The following is a 21,683-nucleotide window of genomic DNA, read 5'->3' as shown; positions in this document are numbered from 1 at the left end:
GGTCCAAATCCACTTCTAAGGGGTCTGCAAATGTTCCGTCTGTGCCTTTAGCGTTCGGCAAGTCCTTAGATTAGCCGTTTCTGAGTTCTGTTTTCTTCTCTTGTTTAGCTTAGCTAATAATTTGTTAGTGGTTTTCAAAAGCAATCTAGTTTCTCTCTTGTTACTTTCTTTATTATTAATTATTTGTTTCCTAATTTTCTTCCTCTTTAGTTAATACCCAAATTTTTATATTTTCTAGCTTCTCATGAGTCTAGTTCAGAAATAATTAATGTATATATTTTATTTTCATTTCATGATATAAATTATTCCAACCATAATTATCTGAGCATCCATATATTAACATTAAAAGTGACATGATTTATTATTTACAATTTATTCATTTTATATCCTTGTTAGTCCCCTCCTTCCTCCCGATTCCACCCTCCTCCTTCATCCTACCCTATCCCTATTCCCTAGTCCACTGAGAGGGGAGATATAATCTCATAAAGATATTTTTAATTAGACAAAAGTGCTAAGATATTTTAATGGCAAAATAATAATACCTTTAAGAAATGGTACCGATACAACTGGATGTCCAGACTCCTAATTATAAATCTGGACACCTAAATCATATCGCAAAATTTAACTATAAAGAATTAAAATGTATATACAAGCTTTACCACTATAAATACTTAATATATGAAGTTGACCCCTCATAATTTTATTAGACCATAATACATATGTCACTAAAATTGTTAAATGAATACATAAAAGATGATATGTCCAAACCGGATATCATTCATACAAATGGAATTGAGGAAGTATTGATATATACTATGGTAAGAATTAACCATGAAAGATTACTATAAGTAGCTGAAATGATTCACAGTCACATGGTATAGGCTTATATGAAATCTCTGCAGTGGACATCTGTATAAATAAAGATTGTGAGAACTGAAAAAAAAAGTGACATAAAATTTGTTTTATCATTGCATGTATGCACATTTATATGTGTATAGTTTAAATTTTCATTTTTGATTTGTGATTTGTCTGAGGATGTATTTTTGATGGGATTCCCTTCTGTACTCTCCTCTCTCTCTCTCTCTCTCTCTCTCTCTCTCTCTCTCTCTCTGTCTTGGAAAAAGGTCTGATAGAACCTAGACTGGCATCGAACTCGTTACACAGTTCAAATTGACTTGAACACTTGATCTTCCTGCCTCTGCTTCCCAAGATACAGTGTGTGCAGCATGCCTGGCAGTTGCCTTTAATTTGTAAATTACCCGTGTTCTGTTGTGCTAGGGTTGTGGCCAGGACGTGAACACACCAGGCAGGTGCTTCGCCACTGAGCACTGTTTCCAGTTTTTATTTCTACTTTAATTATGTGCTGGTCAGAGAACAGCATGCAGAACCTTCGCTTTCTGGCTATAATAAAGACATGTTATGGATTATTAAATGGGCCATCATGACGAACATCCCAGGTGAGCTGCATCACGCTGCTGCCATTGTTGGCTGCAGCTGTCTACGGCTGTGCGTCAGATCACGATGACTTTGATGTTCAAGTCTGTGTTCCCAGTAATCCTCTGTCTGCCTTAAATCCCCAGCTATGATTACAGGTTTCTTTTGTAACTCTTTTATTATTTGCCTCACACATTCTGAAGCTCAATTATCTGGGTACAATCTCTGTCTTGATAAAATCTTCAATATTAATGCGCTTATTTAGATTTCTGAAGCGTATTGCATGAGTTTTTTTTTGTTTCTGATGAAACTATTTTATGTTTTGATCTTTCTTGTTTCAGGTGGCATCACTGGCTCTTCCTTTTCAACCTGACTCTTCTCCACCTTATATATTTGTAATTTATATTCCACTTTATTTTGTTTGTTTGTTATGTTGAGACAAAGTCTCAAGTTACTCAGACTCCAAATCACTATGTATCTGAAAGTGATCTTGAACACTCACTTGATTGTCCTGATGCAGCTTCTCCACATGCTGGGATTACAGGTGTGGGCCACCACACCGGAAAATCCATGTACTATTTCCTTATGCTTTTTTTTTTTAATCTCTGTTTACTTCTTTATAACCTGCTCAACTGTTTGGTATTATATTTCAATTTTCCCACTTACCTCTGACCTTTATGCTTTTTAAATGGCTGTTCCCAGGAATTGCATTTTTTCTGAGCCAGGGTCAAACAATGGTCCTAGGCTAGCCTTGAATTTGAAATCCTCCTGCTTCAGCCTTCATCTGTTGGTAGGTACCATGATGCCTATCAGCCTAGCATTTGTATTATTTATAGATTCCTCATGTGGTAACTTTTTCTCCTATTTTTGGAAATATAATTATATATAGGTATAATTAGCATTACGATAGTGTTACAATTTGAATCTAAAATTTGACCACATAAGCGGTGAGATGAGTGGGATCTGGATGACAAAAGTAGGTTGCTAGGGATAGGCCTTTCTGAGTCTGGTCAAAGTCTCTTGCTTCCTTCTGCTGTGTGAGGTAGTCAGCCTTACCCGTGTCTCAGAGCCACAGAGAGCCATTCTGCCATTGGACTGGACTGAAAACGTGAGCCGAAACAAGCCTTTCCTTCCCTGAGTTGCTTCTGCCAGTTATTTCTGTCACAGCAACAAAAAAAACACAACTAACACAGTTAAAATACTGGGGTGGTTTGCGTGAAAATGACCCCAAATAGGCTCCTATATTGAATGTTTGTTTCCCAGTTGACAGACTGTTGAGGAAGGATTAGGAAGCATAACCTTATTGGAGGATGTGTGCCAATCTGGATGGGCTTTGAAGTTTCAAAAACCCACACCAGGCCCTTTTTCTACCTGCCCCTCATGGGTCAGCTGCTGTGTCAGTACCGCGCCTGCCCGCCTGCCTGCTGGCACCTGCTGCCTCCCTCCCCATCATGATGATTATTGACTAACCCTCTGAAACCATAAACAAATCCCCCAGTTAAATGTTTTCTTTTATAAATGTCCCCGTTCATGGTGTCTCTTCAAGAAAATAGATCAGGAACTAAAGCAAATATTTTGTATTCTCAACTTGTTCAAGCTATATTCACTAGATATTAGAATGGTAGAATTTTTTTTTCTTAAACATTTATTTCAGGGAATTTAAGTAATTGAACCAAATTTTAGTAGTTGAACTTTTTGCTGTTAGTTTTCTTTATACCAGTCTCACTTTATAGTCCAGGCTAGACTCTAACTGAGATCCTTCTGCTTCTTGGGTGCTGAGATTTCAGACACTCACAGCTGCTAATAGCTCAATGTAAGTTCAATGATTTTTTTTTGTATCAAATGTTTCTTTATTATCAGTGAGTCAAAACTTGTTCCTCAATCTAGTGGACAGAAATTAAGAGTTGTGCCCTGATATTGTTCTTGCTAGCACAGTGAATAATAAACACCCCTGAACAACCCTGTGAAAAGATGGAGACAGAGATAAATTGATTCTCCAGAGCTCAGTGACTAGCTAGTCTGGCCTAAATGGCAAAGTTTAAGGCCAATGAGATATTCTGTCTCAAAAAAAAAAAAAAAAAAAAAAAGGTTTCTAGGGAATGACACTTAACACCCTAAGGTTATTGGTTATTTTCTGACCTACACACATGCGCGCGCGCGCGCACACACACACACACACACACACACGCACAATTATAAGTATTCTATGTCAGAAGCAGATTAAACATTTGAATCTTTCCATAATGTCAAAATTTATTAAGTAATAATAAATTCACTGAGTACAGATGTTTCAATGACAGCAACTTGCTAGGTAATTGAGCTTTCATTGTTACTCAAAACAATCTACTTATTTAGATCTCTGTATGTGTGTGTTCTTTGAGAAAATCAACAAGATAGACAAACTATTAGCCAAACTAAGTAAAAGGCAGAGGGAGAGTATTCAAATTAACGAAATCAGAAACAAAAAGGGAAACATAAAAACAGACACTGAGAAAATCCAAAAACTCACTAGGTCTTACTTCAGAAGCCTATGTTACACAAAATTGGAAAAGCTGAAGGAAATGGATGACTTTCTGGATAGATTTCACCTAGCAAGCTAAATCAATATTAAGTGAACAGTTTAAATAATCTTATATTCCCTAAGGAAATGGAAGCAGTCATAAAACGTCTTCCAACAACAACAAAAACAGATCCAGATGGTTTTAGCACAGAATTTGAAAGTCTACCAGACTTTCAAAGAAGAGCTAATATCAACACTCCTCAAACTATTCCACAAAATAGAAACTGAAAGAACATTGCCAAATTCATTCTATGAAGTCACAGTTACCCTGATACCTAAACTGCACACTCAACAAAGAAAGAGAATTTCAGACCAATATCACTCATGAACATGATATAAAAATACTTGCAAACCGAATCCAAGACCACATCAAATACAGCATTTGCCATGATCAAGTTATCTTCCTTCATCCCAGAGATACAGTGATAATTCAACATATGAAAATCCATCAATGTAATGCCACATAAACAAACTCAAGGTAAAAAAATCACATGATCATCTCATTAGATGAAGAAAAAGCCTTTGACAAAATCCAACATCCCTTTATGATGAAAGTCTTAGAGAGATCAGGGATACAAGGCCCATGCCTAAACATAATAAAGGCTACATACAAGAAGCCTAGAGCTAACATCAAATTAAATGGAGAGAAACTCAAAGCAATTCCACCAAATCGGGGATAAGACTTGGCTGCCCATTCTCTCCATAGCCCTTCAATATAGTACTTGAAGTTCTAGCTAGAGCAATAAGACAACTAAAGGATATCAAGGGCATACAAATCAGGAAGGAAGTACTCAAATTATCACTATTTTCAGATGACAGTGTACGTAAGTGACCTCAAAAATTCCATCACAGAATTCTTACAGCTGATAAACAGCTTCAGCAAAGTAGCTGGATACAAAATTAATTTAAAAAAAATCAGTAGCCGTCCTGTCCACAAACGACAAATGAGCTGAGCTAGAAATTAGAGAAACTACACATTTCATAATAGCCACAAATAATATAAAGTATCTTGATGTGACTCTAACCAAGCAAGTGAATGACCTGTATAATAAGAACTTTATTGAAGAAGAAGAAATTGAAGAAGATATCAGAAGAAGGAAAGATCTCCCATGCTTGTGGATCAGTAGGATTAACATAGTAAAAATGGTCATATTACCAAAAGCAATCCATAGACTGAATGCAATTCCCATCAAAACACCAACAGAATTCTTTACAGACTTTAAAAGAACAATTCTAAACTTCATATGGAAAAACAAAAAACCCATAGTAGTTAAAACAATCCTCTATAATAAAAAAACTTCTGGAGGTATCTCTATCCCTGACTTCAAGCCATGCTACAATAGTCATAAAAATACATGGTACTGACATAGAGTGACTGATGAATGGATTCAAATAGAAGAGCCAGAAATAAACCCACATACCTATGGTCACTTGATTTTTGACAAAGTATCCAAAACCATATAATGGAAAAAAGACAACATATTCAACAAATGGTGCTGGTCTAACTGGATGTCTACATTTTGAAAAATGCAAATAGAGCCATATTTAACTTCTTGCACAAAACTCAAGTGGATCAAAGACCTCAACATAACACCAGATACGCTAAATCTATTAAAAAAAAAAAAGTGGGGAAGAGCCTCGAACTCATTGGCATAGGAAACAACTTCCTGAACAGAACACCAACAGCTCAGGCTCTAAGATTAACAATTAAGAAATTGGACCTCTTGAAACTGAAAAGCTTCTGTAAAGCAAAGGACACTGCAAAAGAACAAAATGACAGCCTACAGACTAGGAAAAGACCTTCACCAATCCTACATCTGACAGAGGGCTAATATCCAAAATATATAATGAACTCAAGAAATCAAACACCAATAAACAAAATAATTAAAAGGGGGACACAGAACTAAACAGAGAATTCTCTGCAGAGGAATCTCAAATGGCTTAGAAGTACTTAAAGAAATGCTGAGCTTCCTTAGTTATCAGGGAAATGCAAAACAAAATACTGAGATTCTATCTCATACCAATTAGAATGGCAAAGATCAAAATCTCAAGTGATAGCACAGGCTAGTGAGGGTATGGATAAGGTATCCTTCATTGCTTGTGGGAATGTAAACTTGTACAACCACTTTGGAAATCAATCTGTTTCTTTCTTTTAAAAAAAAAGTGGAAGTAGTGCTACCTCAAAATCTAGCTATACCTCTCCTGGGTGTTCACAGAGGAAGCTCTGCCATACAACAAGGACACTTGCTCAACTATGTTCATAGCAGCTTTATTAGTAATAGCCAGAATCTGGAAACAACCTAATCAAAGAATGAATAAAGAAATGGTGGCATATTTACGCAATGGAGCACTACTCGGCTATTAAAAACAAAGAAATCATGACATTTTCAGGCAAATGGATCATCCTGAGTGAGGTAACCCAGACCCAGAAAGATGTACATGGTATGCACTCACTTATAAGAGGATTTTAGCCATATAATAGACGATAAGTATCCTGCAAGGCACAGACCCAAAGAAAACAAACAATGGAGAGGCTCCAAGGAAGAATGCATATATCTCACTCAGAAGGGGAGATAGAACAGAGGAAGTGGCTGAAGAGAGGGAACAAGGTAGGAGAGGAGACACAGAGAGTTAAGAGGGTGGATGGAGATCAGACATGAGGACAGCAAGGGCAAGAGGACAGAAGGCCTATAGAGAAAAGAGAAACTGAGAGTGGGGACATCTCTGTGACAAGCTGGAGGCCTAAGTCAGGGTAGGCTCCTGGAAGGATCTGAGAGGGATTCAAGCAAAGACTCCTAGTAGCAGAGATGATAGAGACTGAAGAGGACATCCTTTAACTAGACTAGTCTTCTATTAGAGGGCAAGGAACACCAACACACCCACAAAACTTTAACCCAAAATTTACAATGCCTACAAGATGTGCAGGAATAAACATAGAGCAGATAAAGCAGAGGTTGAGGGAATGCCCAACCAATGCCTGACTCAACCAAAGACCAACCCTATGGGAGAGTGCCAACCCCTGATACTATGAATGACTCTCTACTAAGCTTGCAGACAGGAGCCTGTCAGAGCTGTCCACTGAGAAGCTCTACCCAATAGCACCTCAAAACAGATGTTGAGACTCAGCCAAACATTGGTTGATGTGCAGGGAGTCTTGGCGAATAGTGGGCAGAAAGAGAAAAAGATGTGGAAGTGACAGGAGCTCCACAAGATAAACAATAGAGGCAACTAACCAGGGCCCAGAGGGGTTTGCTAAGACTGAAGCATCAACCAAGGACCATTCATGAACTGGACCTAGGTCCCCTACAAAGATGTAGAAGATGGACAGCTTAGGCTTCAAGTGGGTCCTCTAGCAAGGGAAGTGAGTACTACATCAGACAAGGACTCACTTGGTAGCTTTTAGATCACTTTCCCTGGCAGGTCTGCCCTAAGAGGCCACAGGGGAAGAGGGCACATTCAGTTCTGATGTAACTTGAGCTGAAATGGGTGGAAAAGGGAGCTCCTCTTTTCTGAGGAAAAAGAAAGGGGTGGAGAATGAAGGGAAAGAGGGTGGAACTGGGAGTGAAAGAAGGAAGTGGCTACAGGGATATAAAATGAATAAATATGCAAATATGCATGCATGTATATTTGAGGATATGTTAAATATTCATAGGTATATAGTACCCATGTCTATACATACATATGTGTAAGATTGATGTAAAGAAATATAATTTTTAATGAAAGATTTTTATTGCTGATCTAGCTTTATGTGCTCCAGATCTGAATCAATAAAACCTAACACCCAATAAAAAAATAAATAAAAATAAATGAGGAAACAAAAAAAAGAGTAATTTAGCTGGATCTTGAGATAGATCTATTACCAGCTTCCTGAGGAGCCACCACACTGATCTCCACAGTGGCTGTACAAGTTTGCACAAGCAATGGATGAGTGAATCTCTTATTCCACATCCATGCCAGCATAAACTGTCCTTTGTTTATTAATCTGAGCCATTCTGACAAATGTAAAATGAAATCTCAAAAGTAGGTTTGATTTCCATTTACCTGATGAGGAGGGGACCAGATCTCACTATAGATGGTTGTGAGCCACCATGTGGTTGCTGGGAATTGAACTCAGGACCTTTGGAAGAGCAGCCAGTGCTCTTAACCTCTGAGCCATCTCTCCAGCCCCCATTTACCTGATGACTAATGACTGATGATGTTGAACATTTCTTTAAGTATCTCTTAGCCATTTTGGGTTCTTTGTTTAGATTTTACCCCATTTTAAATTGGGTTATTTGTTTTCTTGATGTCCAGTTTTTCTAGTTCTTCATAAGTTTTAGATATTAGTTCTCTCTCAGTTGTGTAGTTGGAAAAAAAAAAAAAACTCCATCCTGTAGTCTGCTGCTTTGTCTGGATGATGCTGTACTTTGCCTACAGAAGTTTTTCAGTTTCATGAGGTCCCACTTACTAATTGTTGAGCTTAGTGCCCGTGTTATCAGTGTTGTGTTCAGAAAGTCTTTTCTTGTCTCAATGAGATCAAGTTTATTCCCCACTTTCTCTTCTATCAGCATATGTGACCTATGTTGAGATCTTTTATCTACTTGGACTTGAGTTTCCTTACAATGTTCTAAGTATGGATCTATTTAGATTCTCCAACATGCAGCCATCTGTTTTGACCAGCTCCATTTGTTGAAGCTGCTATCTTTTTTTCCCCTCCAGCATGTGTTTCTGGCTTCTTTATAAGAAATCAGGTATCCTTGGATGTGTGGAATTATATCAATCCAATTCTACTGATCAACAGGTCACCACGTCTCTTTCTGGGATAAATGAAGTTTTTAATACTGTAGCTTTGTAGTACAGTTTGTGGTCGTGGATGGTGATATCGCCAACAGTTCTCTTACTATTAAAGATCTTATGAAAGAAGGGGGAGTTAGTATGACGTGGAAAGGATAGGAACTCCACAAGAACCAAATATATCTGGGCACAGGGGTCTTTTCTGAGACTGTTTCTCCAACCAAGGGCCATGTATGGATATAACCTAGAACCCTTGCTCAGATGTAGCCTGTGGTAGCTCAGTAACCAATTGGTTTCCCATGGTAAGGGGAACAGGGACTATTTCTGACAGGAACTCAATGGCAGGCTCTTTGACCTCCCCACACCTCAAGGGAGGAGCAGTCCTGCTAGGCCACAAAGGAGGAATTTGCAGCCAGTCCCAAAGACACCTGATCAAACAGGGTTAGATGAAAGAGGAGGAGGTCCTCCCCAAGCAGTGGACTTGGAAAGGGGCAGGGAGGAGATGAGGGAGGGAGGGTGGGGTTGGGAGGGAATGAGGGAGCAGGATATAGCTGGAATACAGAGTTAATAAAATGTAACTAATAATAAAAAATAAAAATAAGTAAAAAAAAAAAGACTTGCTAGCTATTCTGAGTTTGGTTTTGTCTGTGTGTCTTTCTGTATAAACCTAAATTTCTTTCTTTCAAGGTCTGTGAAGAATTGTGTTGGAATTTTGATGGGAATTGCACTGAATCTATACATTGCTTTTGTTAGGGTGGCCACTCTGTATTAATCCTGCCAATCCATGAGCAATAGGAGTTCTATCTTCTTCATTTTCTTCAGTATCTTAAAGTTTTTATCATTTAGGTCTTCTACTTGCTTGATTAGGGTTACCCCAAAATAGTTTACATTTTTGATGCTATTGTAAAAAACGTTGTTTTCCAGTTTTCTTTCTCAGTCTTTTTGTCATTTTATATAGAAAGGCTATTGATTTTGGGTATTAATTTTGCTACTTTGATGAAAATTCTTAACAGCTGTAGAAGTTTCCTACTGTGACTCTTAGGGTAACTTATGTGTACTATATCATCTGCAAATAAATGTGCTTACCTTCTTCCCAACCTATTTGTATTCTATTGATATCCCTCGGTTGACTCATGATTCTAGCTAAGGCTTCATGTGCTATATGAAAGGTATGAGAGAATGTAGGGCCTTGTCTTGTTCCTGTTTTTAGTGGAAAGGCTTTAAGTTTGCTTCACTTAGTTTGATGTTGGCTGTGGACTTGTAAACCTCCTCTATTATTTTGTGGTCTGTCCCTTGTGTCTCTATCTCTTTAGCAAGGTTATCATGAAAGGGCATTAGATTTTGTCAAGGGCCTTTTCTTTACCTAGTGAGATGATCATGTAGATTTTGTCTTTCAGTTTGTTTATATCGTGGAGTGCATTTATCTATTACGTATGTTAAACCATTTTTGCATCCCTGAGATAAAGTTTACTTGATCATGGTGCATGTGTTTTTTGTTTTGTTTTATTTTGTGTTTTGATGTGTGCTTAGATTTGGTTTGCAAGTTGTTTTGTTTTTATTGAGAAAATTTCCATCTATGTCCACAGGGGCAATTGCTTTGTCATCCTCTTTTTTTTAATCTATTTTTTTAATTTTTATTTTTTTATATTAATCACAGGTTGTTTACTTTGTATCCTAGTCATAGCCCCCTTCCTCATTCCCTCCCAACCCCACCCTCCCTCCCTTATCTCCTCCTGGCCCCTTTCCAAGTCCAGTGCTAGGGGAGGTCCTCCTCCCCTTCCATCTGACCCTAGCTTATCAGGTATCTTCAGGACTGGCTGCCATGTCCTCCTCTATGCGTAGCAAGGCTGTTTCTCCCTCAGTGGGGGAAGTAAAGGAGCCAGTCATTGAGTTTATGTCAGAAATGGTTCCTGTTCCCCTTGCTAGGGAACCCACTTGGTTAGTGAGCTTCTATGGGCTACATCCGAGCAAGAGTTCTAGGTTATATCCATACATGATCCTTGGTTGGAGAAACAGTCTCATAGAGGGCTCCCGTGCCCTGATACATTTTGTCCTTGTGGAGCTCCTATCCTCTCTAGGTCATACTAACTCTCCCTTCTTTCATATGATTCTTTGCACTCTGCCCAAGATTTGGTTTTGAGTCTCCGCATCTGCTTTGATACACTGCTAGGTAGAGGCTTTAAGAGGCCCACTGTGTAGGCTTCTGTTGTCATCCTCTTTCTTTGTTATGTTTTTATGTGGCTTAGGTATCAGGCAACTGGTCTCATAAAAAGAAATTGGCAACGTTCCTTCAATTTCTAATTTTTTGGAATAATTTTAAGGAGTACTGCCATTAATTCTTCTTTATAAATCTGGTAAAATTCTCCACTAAAACCATCCTGCTCTGCCCACACCCTCTTTTTTGATTGGGAAACTTAATTACTGTTTCTCTTTCACTAGGAGTCATGGGTCTTTTTAAATTGTTTATCAGATCTTCATTTAACTTTGGTAAGTGATATATATCAAGATGATTATACATTTCTTTTTTGAGTTTATAAAAATTTTATTTTTCCCTTATATTTGTTTATTAAATCACTTTATAACCTGATCCCAGCCCCCCTCCCTCCTCTCCTTCCAGTCCCACCTTCACACCCTCCTTCCCCTTATTCTCCCCTCTCCTTCTCAGAGAAGGAGAGGCCCTCAAGGGGTACCAACCCACCATGGCACCTCAAGTCACAGGAGTACCAAGTGCATCCCCTTCCGCTGATGCCAGCTAAGGTAGCCCAGTTAGGAGAAAGAGACCCAAAGGCAGGCAACAGAGTCAGAGAAAGTCTTCCCAAATTGGTGGAGTACAGAATTTTAATGTTTGCCCATATGATCCTATGGATTTCCTCAGTGTCAGTTGTTAGGTTCCCCTTTTCATCTCAGATTTGTTTAAGAGTTGGATCTTCTCTGTCTTTCAGTAAATTTGGCAAAATGTTTGTCAGTCTTTTTGGTTTTCTCAAATCTCCTTAATTGATTCTTTAGTTTGTTTTCTGTTTGTTTCTATTTTATGTTTCATCCCTGAGTTTTATTATTTCTTGCCATGTATTCCTTTGGACCATTATTTCTTCTTTTTGTTCTAGAGCTCTCAGCTGTACTCTTGTTGCTCAAATGATCTCTCTCTGATTTTTTATTACAGCACCAAATGCTATAATCTTGCCTCATAGGAACATCTTCATTGTGAGCCATAGGTTTGGTGTGTTGTATTTTCATTCAAGTCTAGAAAGTTCAATTTCCATTAGTTTGTAAACTTTCTGTTCTTTTTTTATATCCAGCTTTAATATATAGTTATCTAATACAGTGAAGGCGGCTTTTTAAGTTTTCCTGTATCTGATGAGATTTTCTTTGTGTCCAAGTATGTGATCGATTTTGGAGAAAGTTACAGGGGGCGCAGAGGAGAAGGTATATTCTTTTGTGTTTGGGTGAAACATTCTATACATATCTCTTAGGTCCGTTTGGCTTATGACATCATTTAACTGCAACATTGTTGTTGTTGTTTAGTTTGTCTCTGGATGGCCAGTCTGGGGAGAGAGAGGTATGGAAATCTCCCACTATCTGTGTGTGAGGGTCGATGTGTGAGTTAAGTTGCAGTCGTGTTTATTTTATGAACTTGTGTGACTGTGTGTTTGGTACATACATGTTTGGAGCCAACTATCCCAGGCACTCGGTAGAAATATTCTGGCCAAGCAATCAGGTAGGCAGTCTTTATGCTCCCTCCTGTCTCCTAATTCTAGTCCCGCAGCCTTATCCAGGCTTTATAGAAGACTATCTGCTATGCCTCCCCCCTTTCTTCTGCATTCTCAGTGGATCATTCAGGACTTTTCCTACAGCCTTCTTCCCCAACCACACCCCTTTGCCTCAGCTGCCAACTCCAGGAGTCACTCTCTGGAAACCCTCCAGCCACATCAGCCACGGAAACACATTCTCTCCAGGACTCAGTGACCACACCTGGCAGGATCTTAGAAGTATTCCCAACCAGGCAACTCACAACCACCACACTCTCTCAATAACCAGAGAGAGCAACAGAAACCAAGAAGCAGAATGCCCACCCAACCAAGACAAGACCAGACATTAGCACCTAGATGCACATGCTGTTCAAGTGTGAAAACTGAGCTTGAATCTCCAGAATCTATGTGTTTGCCAAGTATGCAGTCCCTGTGTTCATAAGGCAAGATGGAAAGCAGAGACAGGAGACCTGACATCTCACCTTCTAGGAAATGTCATGTTTGTATCAGATGATTTGGGGCAGGTTTTTAAGGAATAATGACATCATAAGACCGTTTTATGATTTCCAGAGCCCGCCGGCAGAGTTGAACAGTTCTTGAGTGGGGAGTGAGGACTGAAAGAAAAATTTAAAAACAAAAACAAAAAACCAAGACACTCCACATGGGATCTGTTCAAGAGGGCGTTTAGTAGAAATCTTGGCACACGGTTTATTCCACAGTCCCATTTTATAGTCAGGGCAAAGCACTTTGATAAGATGAAGTTCACCAAGAAGTCAAACTTGTTTACCTCGACCACCTGTCTGTGTGATCCTCACACAAACAAAAAAGAAGTAAACTTGGCAAAACACCCTGCCTACTGTCACAAACAAAAGAAAGTGAACTTGACAACCGGGAGAGTGGCAGGTATTTCAAAGCTTATTTTGAAGAATTTGCTGATTAGGGGTTCAAGTCTCACTCAACCTTCAGGATGGGGAAAATCTTGCAGCATCTTCACCTGGGGCAAGAGGGAGAGCATAGTTGAGGAAACCAGGAAGGAAGGAATCTTTGTTTCTATAGGAGAGCTGATCATGGCCTTTAGCTGTGGAATTTGTTACAGATCACATGGGCCTGCATTTTTATCAGTAAGTCTCTGCCCAAGAAAGGGAGCATATATTGAGACACTATTATGAACGTTTGAGAAAAGAGTAACTATGCAGTGTAAGGGCAGCAGGAGAGAAACATTCAGTCATTACTGTCTCACCAAAGCCTACTACCCTACAAAAGTCAAAGTCTGGTACTCCAGAATAGGGGGTAAGGACAGAGCAGGAGGCTTTGGTATCCATGACCATTACGGTAATTTTCTTCTGATGTCAGAAGATGGGGTGTGAAATCTGTCCAAGAGAAGGATGTGATTTCACAGAAGGAAGGCCATTTGGAGTATGCTATCTTTAAGACCATCTAAAAGGGAAGTGGGGCTTTTATGAGGCCCCTGGCTGATCGTTGCCAGTTTGTCATGATGGATGAGTTTTACTTTATTGTTCTTCAATCCCTCACAGGTGAAGACAGACGTGAAGACGGGGAAATGTGAACAGTTCCACCCACCCCCACCACCACCTTATATTCTCATCTCAGGGAATCCAGCAGGCCTGCCTCCACACCGACACTAGGTTTGCACTGTCAGATGTAATCATTCTGAGGACTCTCTAGCTTCTTGAGTCACTGTAGTTTGCTCAGAATCTGTGAAGATCAGTCCCGTAATAACATCGTCATCTTCCCAAGAAGATACATAAGTCTTAGAAAGTTATGAGATATTCCTGCCACATTTCTCAGGACTGCCTGAGGAACTGCCTACATCCTGCATGGGTTGCCTAGGGCTTCACACTGAAAAGAGTTATTAGACTTTAACGACAGCAGATTCCCAACACATTCTGAGAGGACACAGCCTAATAAACAGAGTTACAGCATTGTTAAAACCCTGAATTTGAGAGGGAAAAAGGAAAGGAATATGGGAGTTTTTGGAGGAAAGAAAGGGAATGGAAAATGATGTGATTATATTATAACCTCAAAAAAAATGAAAGAAATAAGTTGAACAAGCAAACAAAGAAAAATTCTGACTATGGATCCCTAGGCTCTTTTGTCCAGCAGGCGGCAATGTCACTAAAGCTTAGTTCTCACTTACCAGGATGATGCCACCGGAGATGGCTTCCCCCGACACTACCATTTATGAGAACACTGTTCTCGGATCTAAGTGGCGCTGTTAGCTTAAATCTGGGTCTTCTTTTGAAGGAAAATATTTTATTTAAAGTTCTTTCAGACTTCAGAATATTTCACAATCTATTAAGTCCGGCTGTAAAATGATGTCATAACTAACACTTTAGACACATCCCACATTATCCTACAGAAAAAGTCATTCTCTTTTTATTCCCAGTTTTGGGGTAAAATTTGTTCTAATTATGAAAGATACGCCGGAGAGGGGAATCAATAGGAATCAAAAAGAATCGCCCACTTAGAAGAGAATAACTAAACACCAGTGAATAGCTGAGGCATCTTTTTTCCTTTCAGGAGCCTAAGACACTAGTGAATTGTTGGGGTGTCTCTTCTTTTGAGGTACCTGAGATACTAGTAGGAGGTTGAGGCATCTTTCTTTTACTCAGAAGCCTAAGAGTCAGATTAGCAAGCCTTATCTGATTCAGGAATTGCCAGAGAAGGCCAACTTGCTGGCCAATGAGATTCATGTTCCACTGTTTTTAAATGCACAATAAAGGTATTATGGGCTCTCTCAGTTATGGCATGTATTTAATTCATGTACGTATTTGGAGATATCAGATGGAAGCACACAAAAAGAAAGACCTATTGACCACAGCAAATTATAGAATAAGTCACATGCTCCCTTCAGGACCCGTTTGACAAATTATGGCAAATAAGAGTTTCAAAAAGAGAAGGCTCTCACATTTGAAATATGGCATAACTTTCTTCATCCAAGAAAGATCCTTCTCTCAAGGCAAGAGGTGTGCCCAGAAGACTTTAAGTAGGTATAGTTATCTCTGTCTTGAAAATGGACATTCAAAGCCAGGTGTGGTGGCACACACCTTTAATCCCAGCATTCAAGGAGGCAGAGGCAGGTGGATCTCTGTGAGTTTGAGGCTAGCCTGGTCTACAAAGTGAATCCAGGACAGCCAAGGCAACACAGAGAAACCTTGTCTCAAATAACAAAACAAAAGAAAATGGACATTAGGTAAGCATGATTGTAGCAGGAGACAGAAATACAAAGGAATGAGAGCAAGTCACTGGAAATGATATATTCTGAAAACAGGGAAATAAGAGAGGAGTCATAGCTAGCTGAAGACATGCATTCAAGAGGAAAGGTGCCAGCATAAAGGAGTGAGAAAGTGTATGGCTTCAACTCAAAAGAGGAGCTTTTGATGCAGACCACACCACTGCTGGGTTTGCCCGGAGGGATCCCCACTGGTCATCCCTGATCACTGCCACTTCTGGGATTTCAGGTAGAGATGGGGCCCAGGAAATGACACAGGGAGGGCACAGGGTGTGCTCTACCAACAAAAACAAAGGGCATACAATGGTAACACCAAAAGAAATCAGTGGAATATCACCTGGGGCTTCCCTCAGCTCCCCTCTCCTTGTGATTGTCATTGAAGAGTCTGGGTGATGCTCCCAGAGTGCAGAGTAGAGGACAGGTGGGGTTTCTTAAAGTGAATCACTCTCAGAGTGTAAGAGTAGGAAATTGCCAAGAGGACTGTGGCAGGTTTTATACTCACATCTCTAAAATAGATACTCTTTCCCCAAAGGGTGTTTTCATGGCCAAATGATTGAGAAAACAGCAGATTAACTGGTAAGGGAGGAGGTAATGCTACATCAAACTTTACCATAAAGTCTTTGGTTAGATAATGATCTTATGACCTTCCATGCAGCTCAAAATGTCACGTCTCCACCCAGGGCCAGATGTGTTACTCAGATGCCATTCTTGTGACCAACAATCGAATCCTGCAGCCTCAGTGAAAAAGATCCCCAGAGATCTCTCATGCTGCTATGAGCTTACAGCTACCTAGCCACATTTTCTTGCCAGCAGGATGAATTTCTGCAAAAACTAGCCATGCATTTTGATAAATACGGAGATTGAAGCAACGCGGTGGGAAGGAAAAATTGCGATGCTTCTGCTGAGAGCAGTAGAAAGAGGGCTGGCAACATGGATGAGCAGATAAAAGCCCTTCTTCTACAAGCTCGCTAACGTCTGATCCCAACTCAATAGCTCCCGAGTTCAATCCGCAGACCCTGCTGTGGAGACAGCCAACTCCTGAAAATTCTCCTCTGACCTCTCCACACATGCCACTTGTACGATGGTGCCCTTGTTCATTCCCACACGACATGCAAACAGAATGATGATAAATGGGAATCGTGGTTTAAAGAAAGAATGGTGGAATGAGTGAAGAGAGTGTTCTATGAAAGGAGGAAAGGACGAGAGGGAATGGTGTATCTCGTTCTGCCAGCATCTGGAGCTCAGAGATTTCGTGAAAGAAAAGTAAGGCGGGAAGTGGATAGGTCTAAACTGGGGTGGGGGTGTAGTGGCCACACGTCATAAACTTCAGCCTGGCACGTAGAGACAGACAGCAGGTGTTTTCTGACTTTAAAATTAGCTTCCTAGAAAAGTTTGACAAGTGCAGAGCTAGAAATCACATTCGGTCACACGTGTAACAAGCTGTTTCCATTAAAGAGATGAAATCTTTATGACGGCAGACCTTCGAAACTGTGGGTCATCAGCGCCGCGGCTCACACCACCAGGTTCAGCCAATTACAAAATGTGAAGTCACTGTGAACTTGTAAGACAAAATGAGAGGTCATCTGGCACAGTCAGCGCACGGCAAGGGAAATGTTGAAACACTTTTCCCTGCACGTCTGCTTGAGAAGCACCAACCCCCAGTCCACAGATGAGCATCTGCAGGAAGGGGCAGTGAGTGTTTACCAAACACTCCTGTGTGGTGAGACAGAATCAGCCAGCGGCGAGCCCAGGGTGCTGAGGTGTCTACTGATGCCTCTTTCCTATAAGGGAGTAAGCATTCCAGATCCCATGAGATACTAGTGGCTAATGCGCAGAATGCTGTACCACAGTCCAAGATAGGAACATTTCTCTTGGAAACAACAGCAGGCGGCAAGAACGTCATCAGTGGCTAAGTTTACTAAGAAGGTACAGGCTCCAGGGCACCACGGGAAAAGGAGATGGGTGACCCCTTCACAATACAGACAGCATTCCAAAAACAGTTGGCTATGAGGTGTCAGGTTGCCCTTCCTTCTTGTGGGATTTCATGATCATGAAAGTAAACACTTATTTGTTTCTGCTGAAATTTAAGGGAACAAATCATTCCCTGGAGAACTACTAGTTGTTGGTAGATACTGGGAGAGAAGGGAGTCATTGCCGTCAGTTTTATACCAACTTTTGAGACCACCAGGATTCAGTGGACAGTTCCAAACTCGTGGTCACATGAGCATCCTTGCTAGAACTTGTTGTATCATATAATAAAACAAAAAGTCACAGATGTCAAAAAGCAGTTTGTAGGAAGGCAGGGTTCTGGAAGGTGTGAATGGAAGTAAGAGATAAGCAGATGTGAGAGTAATCAGAATGCATTTCATCCGTGTATGAAGTCCCCGAAGAGTAAATTTCATTTACTTACAAAGAAAATACAAAACACAAGTTGCCACCGTACCACAATACAGCCAGTGTTTTCTGTTCCCTCAGGATTTAAATTTAATGATGAATTTGAAAAGCAATTAGTGAATTTTTATTCCTTTGCCTTTGAAATCACAGGTATGAATAGACACCACCAAAAGCATGGAAATTCCTATGAAATGGGATTATTTTTAATTTTTATTAATGTTTGAAGCAAATCTGAGTGCAGAGTATGGAAGTGCCCCACTCAGTATGAGAGGTGTGCTTAGCTTTGCACACAGAGGAGGGAGAACATGATGGGGGAGGATGAGGCTGCAGGAAGACTGGGGGATGGAATGGATGCAGAGATGTATCTGCCTAAGGACAAAATGGAGGCAAACGAGCCAGAGCAACCAAAGAGTACTCTTGGAGCAAGCAGGAGAAGAAGGATGCCCTTGACAGCAGGCAGCCAACAGGGAGCCAACACTGTGCCTGAGGAGCAACACCACTGACTACATCTCTGGCAGCATCTTGGGTGTGACTGTTCCTCTTACAACTCAAAGTGGCCTACAGGATCAGTCATAGTAGAATATGATGTGGGTAGAAATTATATGACAAAAGAAGCGATATTTTCCTTTGGGAGATGCTTTGAATTGAGCAAATGTCATTGGTTTTGTTTTGTTTCTATTTTATGTGGTAATGAACATATACATGTTATCTCTCTTTTCAGGAGTCTTCATTCTGTAAATAGTGATTTGCTGAGCATATTTTGCTTGATTCATCAGTCATAAGTACCTATGTCATGGTAAGGAATTATCTACACACATGTTCTAGAATGAATACACTAACTACTGTTAGGCTGTGAGATTTCCCAGTGGTGGATCTGCATCCAAGATATTTATCAATATTACATAAAATATGGGGCATTTGTAGTTTTTTGTGTGGTTTATTATTTAAACCTAATGTAAAAGACTTATCGTGTTCCAAGATGTGTAGACAATGGGATGGTCTTTCCATTATGACCCTGAGGCTGGATAAGAAAAACTTCCTGAGGCATTTATCTTTTCCCAGTAATACTTCTGGAACCAGGCAGAGGTGAACAATCCCTCCCTCATGGTGGATGGGGCTGAGCTGAGAATCAAAACTCCAGTAAACATATTGTCCAAATACCAACCTCACTTTGTTTTAAAGAAACAAGCCCTGCCAATGTGCAGGTCTCTTTTTAGGCACATCTCCTTTGTGTTGAACTGCCTGCCACACATTTTACTATAGAAGGAGGCAGGCATCTGGAAACTTGGAAACAAAAGTTTCACAAAAAGCGGCATCACAGAGTATGCTGTACCTGAAAGTTTGGGTTTATAGAATTGTTTTCATCTTCCAGAATTGTTTGTTGAGGTATGACTTTGAGCCGTTTATATACTGTTGAAATTGATTGGTAGCCAGACATCTTTGGTTCAATATTGTGAAGGAACACAATAGGAAGAATCCCTCTGTTTATACGGTGTGATGGGACAAAGAATACAAGTTCAGAGTTAGAAAAGCGCTTTCCAGTTCCCTTCTACTCACCATGTGTGACTTATGTAAGTCACTTGTTAATGGTTGATACACACTGGCATAGTGATTTCCTTGATTAAAAAAAGCCATGTTTTGTTTGTTTGTGTTCCCAGAGATGAACATAATGATGGTACACAACAAGGATGCAACATGTACAAGAAATTTACATGTCCTGACATTTAATAAATGGATAAAATAATACCAGGAGCTGCCGAGATTAGTGAAGACTCATATAAACATGTCTACCACACACAGAAGAGCAGACATTCTCCCGCTTTTGACCTCCCCCTTTATTTCAGCACCCGCTGGCCACTCAGAATCTGTGTTGGGAAGGGGCTCACAATCGTCTCAGTGTCTCTGCATTGATTCATGCAAAGATAAATTAACATCATGCCTACTGACAGTGTGGGCATGCAGTCAGAATGCCTAGCTCGTGAGGCACCGTGCTACTGACTTGTCAACACCTTGGAACCCTTTCCAAAGCTTGCACCATGACTGTCTCGGCCTGCTCCAGCCCTGCCACTTATGCAGCAAACGCTTTGTCCTTTAGGTAATTCTTGCCTCTAAGGGAATTGTACTATTTTTCCACGAGCCCTCGAAATCTGTCACTCATCTGCTCACCATCTTTTGACTATTTTTTTTTTCTTTCTCAGATTAAATTTTGTTCTTTTTATTCTTCTGCAGCTTTGAAAATTCTTTCCAGGGCCAGTGATATGCCTCAAAGGATGAAGACATTTGACCACCACGTCTGCCCACTTGAGTTTGATCCTCAGGAGCCATATGGTAGAAGAAAATCAACTCTGGCAAGCAGCGCTCTGACCTATTGGGGGCAGGGAAAATAAATAAAATATTAAAATATTAAAATAAAATAAAATATTAAAATATTCTTCAGGAAAAAATGTGTATAATGATAAATACTCATGATGAAACAAGGAGGGAGTCTATTACTTTGCATGCTAACCTTAAAAAGTTAACTAAATGGGGAAAGGAATGATGCTGTGGATGGCTGAATATGGCTTACTAACTCTGTCAACTTTGGCTTTGATGGTAACAGCTAAATTCTCCAAGGTTTGGAACACTAAGTAGGTGATATATCCAACTATAGAGATGCTCAGGACAGGGCAGAAAGTCTGAGGTTCTCTGCAATGCCAAACTACTGCTGTATCCTTACTCTCAAATGCCTCTTCTCAACTCAGAGAGCTCTCCACACTTCACCCAGTGCCCTGTCTTCATTGTACCCTAGAAATCATCTCAAGGTGTCCCACTGTGCAGCTTAGCTCACTGGTAACGAGTGTCTACGGTTTGGTACTTCACAGTATCTTTTTGTGTGTTTTATAAAATATTTGGTTATTTGATAAGGATATTACTGCTGCTATTACTTCATCAAATCCAGAAATTAAAATCTCTTGTCCATTTTTAAAAACTATATCTTTAGGACTGGCTGCAAAGTCCTCCTCTGTGTCCTAGCAGGACTGCTCCTCCCTTGGGTGGTGGGGAGGTACCTGATAAACCAGGGTCAGATGAAAGGGGAGGAGGTCCTCCCCAATCAGTGGACTTTGAAAGGGGAAGGAAAGAGATGAGGGAGGGAGGGTGGGATTGGGAGGGAATGAGGGAGCGGATACAGCTGGGATACAGAATTAATAAAATGTAACTAATAATAATAAAAAAAAACTGTATCTTTAAAATGAAAAATTTAAATGTGTCCTCCTCTTTCCCCTTTGCTAATTTGTATTCACACAATAAAACTATCTTCAAGCTTTTTGTTCATGTTTGAAAATGATAGCAATACCCTCTCCAGTGTGCAGTCCTACTGTGTGATACAGTTTCCAGAAGATAGGTCACCCCATAAATGTTTGATTGAGTAAATGAATAAAAGGACAAATACATAAAATCCCAGATATACTCAGGAAGGAAATTCATAAACTGTTTACTGAACACACAATGGTTGTAAATTTGTTTTATGCAGCAGAATTACACG

The 21,683-nt window shown here is 40.0% G+C and overlaps 1 long non-coding RNA gene across 2 annotated transcripts in view; it reads left to right on the top strand.

Moving 5' to 3' along the window:
* The window catches only part of LOC132648337 (uncharacterized), a 99,494-nt gene extending 78,034 nt beyond the window's left edge, over positions 1 to 21,460 (top strand). For both annotated transcript variants that reach the window (XR_009586704.1, XR_009586705.1), the window contains exons 4-7: positions 14,049 to 14,159; positions 18,882 to 18,956; positions 19,819 to 20,255; positions 20,390 to 21,460. This is a non-coding gene — a long non-coding RNA (uncharacterized LOC132648337). The remainder of the gene's footprint in view (positions 1 to 14,048; positions 14,160 to 18,881; positions 18,957 to 19,818; positions 20,256 to 20,389) is intronic.
* Positions 21,461 to 21,683: the final 223 nt, after the last annotated feature.

The sequence above is a fragment of the Meriones unguiculatus genome, chromosome 1 (genome assembly GCF_030254825.1).
Source record: "Meriones unguiculatus strain TT.TT164.6M chromosome 1, Bangor_MerUng_6.1, whole genome shotgun sequence".
Classification (NCBI taxonomy): Eukaryota; Metazoa; Chordata; class Mammalia; order Rodentia; family Muridae; genus Meriones; species Meriones unguiculatus.
The sequence above is the reverse complement of the archived record's forward strand: the minus strand, read 5'-3'. Positions and strand labels throughout refer to the sequence as shown.